Here is a 12,500-nt window from a genome sequence, read left to right on the forward strand (position 1 = left end):
TGCAATGAGTGTACTCACACCTGCATTTACGTATTTCTGTGTCCTTGTCGGTGCGTCTCCACATGTGTGTGAGTGTGAGCGCAAATGAACGCCCACACCCCTTTGCGTGAGTAATACCCAGTTCACACTGGATGAGTAACACAAGTCCAGCAGCAGCTCCATTGTATTACCAATACAGTAGAGCATTGAGTGATGCATATGGGCAGCATAAGGGGTCATGTTGCACACGTCACTTTTCGCAGGAGATTGACATTGGGGAATCAACTTGTTGGGGGTTTAGCCATCTATGGGATCATGGGTATTTAAACTGTGCTTTTCATGTGTTTGTAATGTGTGATGAAGGGCGTGCTACCCGAAACGTCACATTAAATGTAAAGAAACAGGAGTGTGTGGACTTCATGTTCAATTTTCATGTGACTTTGCTGGTCCTGCACCCAGAATATTTTTTGAGACGGATGTGCATGTTTTTTTTCTTTCCTGAACTCAGCATAAGGAGTCTCTCACAAGGCACAAAGGGATCCTCACCTGAGGTGACAGCAAGGGAGCCAATCAGCCCATGGCATAATGACTCCATGCTTTTACGTCATGTGGTGTCGAAAATGTTTTAATGACTTCCCGAGGGACTGAATGGGATACCTGGGTGGGTTAGGTCGAAAAGTTAATTTGATAGTCCCTCTCTGTTTGCGTCTGCGTCTGCGTCTATGTCCAGGGGCCTCTGGCAGCTTTTGCTGAGCCCCGGGCCAAGTTATCTGAAAGGGCCCCCCTCTCAACATGTACACAATGTACTGAGGGCCCGATTCTGGGACCCCTCTCCTCCTGGACCCCTCTTTGCTGTTCCCTGCTGTCGTCTGTCTCTGTCTGTGTGAACCAGCTGTGTCTGTGTGGTCTGTGGCTTAGCCACCGTGGTGGTGGTGGTGATGATCAGGGAAGTCCACAGGAACGGTGGGGACAAAGGAGTCAGTTGTCCCGTGCCCAGGGAGAAGGGGCCCCCAGATTTGGGTCCTCATTACATTGCATGTATTGGGTAGGGGGCCCTTCCTTTCAGACGACTTTGTCCTGGGCCCAGCCAAAGCTGTCACCTGCCCTGGTGCTGGTGATGGACAGGCCAGGTCCCTATGTCCTCCTTGCTCAGACTAGTGGCCTCCCTGAGCCTTTAAAAAATCAAAAGCGTGTTGTCATAATGCCTCCATATAATATATTCACTCTATAGATAAGTTCCATATGCCCAACTTTCCCCCCCTCAAGCACCTGCCCCCCAAAATGTCTGTGAAGTGAGCGCCACTGGTCGTCTGTCTGTGTCTGTGTAAACCAGCTGTGTCTGTTTGGTCTGTGGGCTTACCAGCGTGGTGGTGGTGGTGGTGGTGATGGTGATGGACAGGCCAGGTCCCTATGGATGTCCTTGCCCAGACTAGTGGTTGCTTTAATGGCTCAGGGAGACCACTCAATACATCTACGCACATGATCCACCTTTTAGAAAACATCCGACTGTTGCCAGGCAACCACTTACAAATAGAGCTTATCTTGGTAATTCTGCTTTTTCCACATTCTTCAACAGTTTGTTTTTTGACAGGAACATATGGTGAATTGCGTAAAACATATGCTAACAGTATTGCGCAGATAGTAGCCTATAGACAGTCTGGTTGAAGACGCTGGCTTTGTAAGCCTGTCTTGGGCTGGGCAACATAAATAGAAAAAAAACATCAAATTGACAATCATAGCTATTAATTTATAAGCTCATACACAAATACAAATATTAAGCAATACAAATATTGAAAAAGATATTGTGAGAAATGATATGGTCATATTGCTCAGTCCTAGCATGTGACTGTATGCTGTATGTGTTGTAGATTATGTTGACCTACACATATAGTACTGCATGTTACTTGTCAGTGCATATCAGAGCATCACTTTGTCCATGCAAGCATTTACTAACTCTGCTATTCTTTCCTGTGTTATCTGCAAAGTCCAGTTGACTGCACCATCAACTTGAGCAAAATCTTACTGTCCAAACTCCTCAGTCAACAATACACATCAATATTCTATCAACACCACAACTGTCTCCAGAATTGACACACTCAAATGTTCGAGGTGCGGAACATGTCAAGGGCAAGTATGATGCAAGTCATGGACATGCATCTGTTTTGCTCTTTTGCATGTGAATGCACTGTTTATAGACCATTCAACTCTCAAACAGGAATGACAATATTGCGTAAATAACAGTTTACCCTCATGTAGGCTTACTGTTCCTCGACTTTTTGTAAATAATACTGCATGCACACGCTTCTGTGCTCTTATGTTTGTGTACATTGCAAATGTTATTTTTCTCCATGCTATCTGACCCGTTTTCCTGCATGTATTTGACCATGGGCTATTGTTGGCTCCTTGCTATCTAGTTGCCTCCTGGCTGTAAGCATAAACAGTATGCAGAGTACCAGGGAAGCCGACTGGGGGAGAACATAGGGGTCAGTTGTCCTGGGCCCAGGGAGAGAGGGAGCCCATAATTGGGTCCTCATTACATTGCATCTATTGCGCAGGGGGGCCCTTTCAAATGACTTTGTCTCGGGGCCGGCAAACGCTGTCAGCGGCCCTGCCAAGTGTAGCGAGAGCTGCGGCTGGCTGGACGATGCTCTGGGTCCGTGCCTAGACTTCCACTCCACTTCCTCTGGCATTTCATCTCATCGCATTCAGGACACTGTGGTGACCTTCTGCATGTGTCATGGCCCACACGTCTACTACATCTCCGCTGGTGGGCCCTCTGTTGTGAGTGCAGATGTGGGAGTGTGCATGCTGATGCCAGGCCAGGGGGTGGAAGGAGAAGACGAGATGTGTGATCTCTAGAGAACAGTGGTTCCCAACAAAAGAGTATGCGTACCACCAGGGCCGCTGACATCTGTTATCAGGCCCAGGACAAATTAATCTGAATGGGCCCCCCATCCAATATATTCAATGTAATGAGAACCCAATTCTGGGCCCCACCTCTCCCTGGGCCCGGGACAACTGACTCCTTTGTCTCCCCCAATCGACGTCCCTGCGTACCACTACGCAAGGCCACCGCAGGGTCTATGCAGAAAAATGCAAAAATAACAAACGTATGGAACGCAGTCCCAGTGGGGTAGAGGATGAGGTGTAGAGCATGAGGGAGGAGGGTACTCATGACAAAAGGTTTAGGGAATACGCAAGACAAAAAAGATTGAAAAACATTGTTCTAGAATCTTCTCCTCCTCTTAAAGGGCATCTGAGGCAGGTACTTTGAAGACATACTGCTGAATTCTGAGCACAACAGATTGCTTATTTTTCTGCATTTTGTACCACAAATCGTCAATGCCTGTATTGTTTTGCCTGTCAAGTGAGTTGTGTGTTTTGTCCTTGAGCCGGGTGTTTTTGTGGATATACACGTATGTTATGCATGTAGGCCTACTGTATGCAGGGAAGCTGACAGGGGTTGACAAAGGGGTTGGTTGTCCCGGGTACAGGCAGAGATGAGGCCTAGAATTAGCTACATTGTGTACTGTATTGGGTGGGGCCTTTCAAAATACTTTGTCCTGGGCCCGGCCAAAGCTGTCAGCGTCCCTGACTGTAAGTACAGATTGATTTTCTGTGAGCTTTGTTTGTTTAGAGTAAGCAAAGCATGACGATGTTTGTTTACCTGTATCTGCAGATCCATAGTTTCTGCTATAAATCCTGCTGTAATGTAGGCCTATATAACATGTACAGTATATCAATTTGAGTCATACACTCACTGTCCAGTGTACTCTCAGATGTGATTTAATTAGATAGTTGACCAATTTATCCATATTAGTAAATGTAAAAGGCACAGATGCTTTTAGGGGATGGGGTGTGGTTCATCATTTTAGGTTTGTGGACTTTTGTTGTGTTGCTTTGTAAAAAAAAAAGCTTTCCCTTGTCCTTTGGTCGCTGTTTGTCTGTTTCTCTCCCCCTTATCTCTGTGTATGTGTGTGCGTGCGTGCGTGTGTGTGTGTGTCTGTGTGTCTCTGTGTCTGTGTGTGTGTGTGTGTGTGTGTATATGTGTGTGTGTGTGTGTGCATGTGTGTGTGTATGTGTGTGTGCATGTGTGTGTGTGTGTATGGATGCGTGTGTGCGTGCGTGTGTGTGTGCCATATTCCAGCGGTGGTGTAGGCTATATCCCTGCCCTGAGACACAGACTCAGCAGATGGTACCCTGGCCTAATCATCATTACTTAAGCTCTAAAGCCCCACTGCTTGAGAAATGCAGCCCCAAGCCTCTCAGCAAAACATCAGTTAGTGACACTCAGGCAGGACAAACACAGCGGCATTGAGGACACGATACGGCATGTCTATACATCCAATGAATTGGTATGAACTAGCCATGACCCCTGTCTGTGTATCTGTTTGTTTAGGTGTTTGCCCACCCAATTGATTTCTTAATAACTCTTATCAGTAACCACACAGTTCTGGGGTGTGTTTCTTGAAAGCGTAGTTGTTAGCCAGTTAGCAATTTGGGTACCGGTAGTTGTCAATGGGATATTGCAATTGCAAACAACAAAGTAGCTAACAAAGTTAGCAACTATGGTTTTGCGAAATGCACCCCTGGGAATTAAAAGACTTTACTAGTACACAACAACAGCATTACACAGAGTCTTTAGTATCAGATTATGACTTATTGCCATTCTGGTAAAAGCAAATGTATCACAGGAACCACGTCTTAAGGGTTTAATCATGGCTTGGTTGTTACCACTTCGTAGACTCCATTTAATGAATAGAAACATTCTATTGAAATCATCATCAATCATCAACGTTCTATTAAAATCATCATCAATCATCAACATTCTATTAAAATCCAACATCACAGGCCCTGCCGTGGCCATCCGGTGGGGCACACTAGCCCACGTTCTTTGCCAGGCCCCTCGCCGTCTCACTCCACGTTTGCTTCCTGTCTACCTCTCGTGCTGCCCTGTCCATAATAAATACAAAAATCCGACATCACGTGCCTACGCGGTGACGTAAAAAAAAAAAACATCCACAGTGTTGGACTTGTTGGGTCTGGTTTGCCATCTCTGATTGCGCTTGCTAACACTAGATTAACTACATGAAAAGCCTGGACATCCCTGGAGACAGATGGGACAGTCTGTCAAAATACGCAAACCTCCATTTGTGTTATTATTAATTGTGTGTGCTTGCTTGAGTACTATCCATGTCCAATGCAATAATGCACATCCATGTGACGCATGAGCACTGTTTTCTTATACACGTCTGACCTTTTGATATCGGCCCCCATGGAAATCAGATACAAATCGGATTCAAATCTGACATGTATCCACACTTCTGCTGCGGCCTATTGCTAATGTGATTGGAATCCTACTGTACTCTCGGGACGGGACATTGCTCTAACGCTGATGTGTATGGACGTATATGGATCAAACATTTTATTTAGATTCATGTGTACCATACACACATTACATAACATGCCATAAGAAAGATTATGCTGGAGTAAAAAAAAACCATCAACTGCACAACGCAATACTAGAAGTATCTCCCTGGCATTAGGATTTGCACCATTGGAAATGATCTCTTCAATGTACATGATAGACGGAGAGCCAGAAAAATGGCTGCATTAAGATAGCCAGGGTCCCCTAGACTATATGGGTTGCTTTAGGTCCCCACTGGTAACCTCCCCACTACTTTTATCAATGGTTTGAAGGGAACAATATGATCCAGAACAAAATGATGACGAGGGCATTGTAATGCAGGATAATCTGTCTAGCGGAGGGGAGTATCAAGAAGATTTGACACTCGACATGACAGAGTAATTTGGGTCAGCGGTTAGGGAGTGAGACTTGTTGTAGCCCATTAATTCCCCCCATCCTCCTCCATGACTGAGGTATCCTGACCATTGTACCGTCCCGCTGCACTGCTTCCTTTCGGGGCGCCATTGGGGGCTGCCCACTTGCGCGGGTGAGGCATAAATGCAATTTTGTTGTGTGCAGTGTGCACTTGTGTGCTATGGAGTGCTGTGTCTCAATGACAATGGGAGTTGGAGTTTCCCTCGTGAGTTTTCACTTTCACTGTCTAGTGGAGAGGAGTATCAGGAAGATTTGACACTCTATTTGACGAGACAGAGTCATTTTTCAATAACGTGAAAAGGTGCAGCCAAATCTAGTCTGTGCATTAACTCCACCGTGGCCATAATTTTCACATTGGCAATGGCCATAGCCTACTGAATCTAGCTACTTTCTACCGTTGGATGCACTGTGAATAGGCTATTATGAACCTTGAGCTCCAGTTGACTGTAAAATTCACTTTGACTGTAGGGTACTGTCAGGTAAAAGTAGTAGTTACACTGCGCTCTTCCGTTGGTGTGTCTCCAGTTGAATAATCTTAGAGAGGGAAAAGGTGGATCGCACTCAGGTTCTTCTTTTCTTCTTCTTTAATTTTTTTGTTTTTACAAGGCAGCTAGAAAAAAAGTTTTCTGCTGCTATGTAAAAACAAAAAATAAAAAAGAAGAAAAGAAGATCCTGAGTGTGATCCACCTTTTCTCTCTCTACTGTCGGGTAAAATAAATTGTACGAGCCCTTCAGACACAATATGGCAAGATGATGATTTTCCTCTATGCTCGCTCCTCGGCTGATCAGCTGAAGTTATGACAATATGACTAATAGGAAAATAAGGCTACTACTTTAATGTGCTTCACTTAGCTCTTGTCGCTGTTAGTCTTGTTAAGTCATAGTTACACAGAAACCAAGATACAGGCTCACACGCATATGAGTGTGTTCCTCTGGGCATCATTCTACATTCGGCCTACTTAAATTAATGAAGAAACGCTATTTCATTCACCTGACTCACTAAACATTAATTCATTTATTTATTCATTATTTTCTTTATCTCTCTTCTTCTCTCGCTCTCTCTCTCTCTCTCTCTCTCTCTCTCTCTCTCTCTCTCTCTCTCTCTCTCTCTCTCTCTCTCTCTCTCTCTCTCTCTCTCTCACACACACACACACACAAGGGTTTTTACTCTTGCCTTACAGCAATGAGTGGGGTGCCTTAATGAGTCACATTCATGGCATAAACAAATATGCATGTTTTGAAAAGAAATGGGGATGATGTATATGAAAAACAGAGAGCAAGAGGAACATGACTGCAGGATGTTGTGAAGGACGCCTGCCACATGATTTCTCAGGCTAAGGGCCTACCGTATAATCAACGTTACTGAAAGCATTTTTCCCTTCTTGAACACATCTGAATAGAATGAAATGATCATGCAGAAGGGACAGGAACAATGGTAATAACAACCCGACTACATTTCGCCAGGGAAAATGTGGAGTGTGCTCCTCCAATGTGTTTTGTTTTCACATATTGCAGAAATAATGAGTAAACGATGACGGCCAGGGTATTGCGATTCGTGCTGGATGTTCCACATTTTTTCTCTATCGAAAGTCCCTTTGGAGGAGCTGGGTGGTGTCTGGTAGTACTGTAGATTCAATTCAAACGCACCAATAAGTTGCTATACTGTAGTTTGTTATTGAGGGATATATCATATAGTGTCTTCTTTTAAAGCCCTGTCTGGTGTTAGATTAACTTAGAGGTGTGAACCTTTTTGTTTTTTCTTTCTTTGTAAGAAATTATTTGGGCTTTTTCACCTTAATAAGCAGAGAGGAGAGTTGAGAATGACAGGAAATGAGTGGGGTAAGTGAGTGTGAAAGGATCGGCAAAGGATGCCGGGCCGTAATCGAACCCAGGTCGCCGGTGTAATGGTATGGCATTCCAGCTCACCGAGCCACCGCACCCCCAGATTTGTTTTTAAAAGGCAAAGCCATTAGATATTTTCAGAAAGCACAGCACAGTTTACAGTGGGGAACATGTACCAAATCCAAGTTTGTCTTTTCAGTGTCGTTGCATTTCATCATGTTACAAAATTTGTGGTTTTAGGGTACTCTTTTTTTTTTACTGATTTTGATGCCAAAACTGCTGTGTATAGATAGTAAAACTTCACTTCCCATAATGCCAATAAGAGAAGCCACAATTGTTTCTCGTCTGTATACGTTCATGATGAGGAGGGCCACATGACCAAAATCGGAGGCCCACATGACCACGGATATGACTGCAACGTGCAAAGTTTGGGCCGCAGTTGGCTGCTCCCTGACTGCCAATATTCTTTGGAAGGAATAGCAGTATTCTCTATTGGCCAAGTAGTAGTTTTAAATCTGGTCATCATTATTTTTCATGTTTTATCTTCGGGCCGCACTGAGTGAGGAGGCGGGCCGCATGCGGCCCCCGAGCCTCCAGTTGCCCATCCCTGGTATGTGTAATGGAATTGTAAAGCCTTCTGTAATAATGCAGTAGTTACAATGTTCGGTTGGAGCTCAACATTTATACCTCTGCCTCCATCACTGTGTGTGATGGACAAATTGAACATTTTACAGCCACAACAAAATAAACAAGCATCTTGATTGGAATTGTACAAATACTATACACACATGACATAACATGGGCACACACATTTCAGCACCCAATACACAACTGTACCGTTGTTAAGTATACAGTACTGGTGCATATTTGAATTGGCATCAGAAGGACTTAACTCTTCTAACACAACTGTGACACACACACACACACACACACACACACACACACACACACACACACACACACACACACACACACACACACACACACACACACACACACACACACACACACAGGGAGAACGAGAGAGAAAATGAGAGAATATCTAACCAGGTCAAGCTGTGACATCTGCCAGTTTAACACACATCCTTCTTTTATCCCCTCAGTTAGACCGGTTGCCGTCCTATGGCCCTTTGGGTGTAATATGTAGTCTGTTATTAGAATAACAATTAGGCCTATGGTAATTATTTTATTTGAAATGTCTGGTTAGGGCCTTCTACAACCAACAACAAAAAAAAAATCAATAGGCCTGTTATGGGGACCCCTTCTCTCCTTGGACTCCAGACAACTGGCCAACTGGCCCATAGACTTTTGGTTTTGGAGAGGTTTGGTTCCATATTAGGCCTAGCCTATCTGTGGTACCATTATTTGCCTTGTTGGATCCCATCAGTAAACCCTTCAGCCGAAAAGTCACAACACTTCACACAAGACTTTGCACATAAGTGTAAAGGAGAAGGTTTAACGCTGTCCGGCAGAGCTGCAGCCAAATGTAATTTTCAGCAGATTAGTGTAACAAGCCTCCAGCTTGGCATTAAAGCTTCAGAGGATGTCCCTTATAAACAAACATAGGCTATCACTTGTTCCGATAAGAAAAAAAAACAGCTGCATGTTCCATGTCTCCATCTAAATTACAAAGCCGCGTTATACTCTGTGTTGCGCGAGCCCGCCCATCAACATCACTGAAAGTGCAACTGTCAGAAAAAAGGAGGTGTCGGTGCCAGTAGGCTACGCCACAAAAGCCGGTGCTGCTGCCCTGTCGCGAGCACATACGCGTAACAGCGCTGCCCGGGAGACACATGAGGTGCGTCTGGCTAGTTGATACAAAAGATCCCAAGGGATGCCCGCTAGCTTCCAGCGACTCTGAGCTGTTCCAAAAACACATAACCGTCCGGAGACACGAGCGTAGCGAGCCCGGATTTTGCCTTCTCTGTCACACATTGCGTTTTCCAGCGATAAGGATCTTTTTGTTTGAGCACGTGCGAAAAGTGGATACGTTTTGAAGGTAAGAAACATGGCAAACCAATATGATTTAGTTATTTTAAGAACACTGTGTTTGTTGCCTTTGTTTCGTGACAGAAGAGCTTTTAGCACTCACAATGTGTCCACCACAATGGGTTGATGTGTGTTGAATTTTGATCTTACCAATGAATCGTCAGTTTTCAGAGGGGCTGATCTGCATGCAGACGTAGGCTACTATTCAAGTCCTGAATGAACAAAGCGTGTGTGGACGAAACTAGAAAATGCCCCGTAATACACGCATATTTGTGGTAGGCTGTCACCAGACCGAAATGCGTTACGCGTGGACTCTCATTTATTCACTTGGGATACAAATCGCCCCTCTGCCTGGAGCACCACCTAGCCTACAATAAATATCAAAATATTTCAAAAGGAAGATTGGCTAGCCTTTACGCTGACTTAATTTCGCCAAACGGGGTCGGGGACATTGCTTTCAAACTCATTCATGAGTCATGGCACTCTGGTTGACAGACTGAGGGTCTGTCCCCTACTCCCCGTGATAGTTAGGAGGTCACCGGGGGAAACGGACCAGTAAAGAGGCAGAATGAGAATATCGTACAAAGTTTGATTTCAGCTCGAGACGTTTGTTCTGAAATACATGGGGTTTGAAGGCATCTTACAGGGAACAGTCACATGCAATTGTGATGTTTTTGTTTTTGACTATCCAATGGCCCTGTGCAGTCCTCCATTTCTTCTTCCATGGGTTTATTTTATCATTTACCAGTCTCCAAAAAAAAAAAAAAACCCCAGAACGCAGCCAATATTGGCATCGTGTAACATTGCAACAATAACAAAGCTATTTGTGTGGGTGAGTATTCAGATGCTATAATTCCCATACTGTTTCTACTTGACAGCAGAGTATTTGGAGGACAGTTCAATCACCTGATTCAACCTCGAGACAAGCGCATAACTAGGCCTAATATCATACAGCACACGCACCACAATAGATAACAAACTTCCTGCGTAGGCTATGCGGTAGGCTATGGCTGTCAATCTATCTACTGGGCTTGTCCACAGACTAGTGTTTTGATGAATGCTGTTCAGGAGACAGGAGAACTCTCCATGGATTCACTTGGTGATGGGGACCATAAGTTACAGGATAGCATATTTTTTGGTGTAGTTATGTGCTGTGTGGCAAAGAGAAGAGAGAGTGTGTGTGCTTTATATCGATAGATTCAATCATGATTAAGCTGTTTATAACAATCTTTCATGAGGCTGTAAGTTAATATTAGATTAATAAAGCACCTTAACTTATAATCGTTGATAATATCCCACAATACGCGCACACACACACACACACACACACACACACACACACACACACACACACACACACACACACACACACACACACACACACACACACACACACACACACACACACACACACTACTTGTAAGTCTTTAATCACATCGATCAGTTTGCTGTTATTGTTTAAATGTGGACTGTCAATCTCCGACATCTTGTCAGTGACTGGTTCTTTGTCCTCGCTCACGAAATACTGTATTGCAGATAAACAACAATAATAAATTTTGAGTCATATTTCATTATCTGAGCTCAGGCAATTGCTAAATGCCTGCGCGAGGGACAGGGTCGCAGCGCTGAAACCGTATACACTACTTTAGGCAGAATGGAGAGACCTAATTTAATTCAGTCGATTGGCACTGCCAGTAATTGGGTCTTGTAGATGATTGGGAGTGTACACACATCCATCTAATTGATAAAATTGCTTTGTTATCATCTTTATATTAGCCTTCCTACTTTCCTCCAGTCATTCTGCTCTGCTGTTGTTATGAAGCAAGGTCATGCACTTATCATCAAAACATCTGCTTTTTATTTAGATAATTGTTAGATTTATGTTGATACATTTTTTTAGGCTGTTTGCATTATTTTGACAGCTTTCATGAATCAATAATCATTGGCCTATTCACTTTTTGCTGAATAAACTCACCCATGTACACCATCATGCTATGATATTACAGAAGGTCTTAAAGTGAAACTGTCCCATTTTTGGAAATAAGGTCATATTACACCTCCCCTTGAGTTAAATAATTGAGTTTTACCCTTCCTCTGTTCTTTCAATCGTTCTCTGAGTATGGCAGTGCAAATTTTTCCTCCATGCAAGCAGTTAACATTGAGTCCTATGAGACCAGTCAGCCGCCAGCTGGTCTCATAGGACTCAATGTTAACTGCTTGCATGGAGGTAAAATATGAGTCAATATGAGTCAATATGAGGTAATATGAGCTTATTTCCAAAAATGGGACAGTATCACTTTAAGTAACAGTTTAAGACTTGGTTATTACTACCATTTTTGGTTACAACAACCTTGTAATATAGGGGATTCACAAAGCCGTTCAAAAATATATTGTAACTGTTCCACTGGATGTAGTTTAGTATATCTTTTTCTGTCCATATTACCTAGCCCTACTACGGAGGAGGAAGAAAAGAGTTGATATTGTGTGCACGAGGGTGTCGTTCATGGGGTTTAAGTGTGATTGAGTCACCAGGTCCCCATTTACTGTAAATTGGGGCCCCATGCACAGTCCGTTATATGGAGATATATGGCTGGGGGTAGGGTCCATTGGAGCAGATTGTACATAGGGTCCAAAATGAGCCGCTATGCCCCTGTGTGTGCATAATGTCTTCTTGGTAGCTCTGGGATGTGTGCATATCCAGCCTGACTGTACAGTATAGTCAGAGAGAGTAGAGAGAGAGAGGTTCCATTGGCCCATTGTTTCCGGGTTCTATTATTGGGGGGGGGGGTGTTTTGGGGGGGGGGGGGGGGGGGGGGGGGAATCCCCCTTTAGGCAGACCTAGGCAGAC

The 12,500-nt window shown here is 44.0% G+C and overlaps 1 protein-coding gene across 1 annotated transcript in view; it reads left to right on the plus strand.

The window, feature by feature from the left end:
- Positions 1-9,427: 9,427 nt before the first annotated feature.
- Positions 9,428-12,500, plus strand: part of pde4ba (phosphodiesterase 4B, cAMP-specific a) — a 243,668-nt gene continuing 240,595 nt past the window's right edge. The window contains exon 1 of the mRNA XM_063201815.1: positions 9,428-9,662. The gene's annotated coding sequence lies outside the window, so the exon portion shown is untranslated. The remainder of the gene's footprint in view (positions 9,663-12,500) is intronic.

This window comes from Engraulis encrasicolus, chromosome 6 (assembly GCF_034702125.1).
Source record: "Engraulis encrasicolus isolate BLACKSEA-1 chromosome 6, IST_EnEncr_1.0, whole genome shotgun sequence".
NCBI lineage: Eukaryota > Metazoa > Chordata > Actinopteri > Clupeiformes > Engraulidae > Engraulis > Engraulis encrasicolus.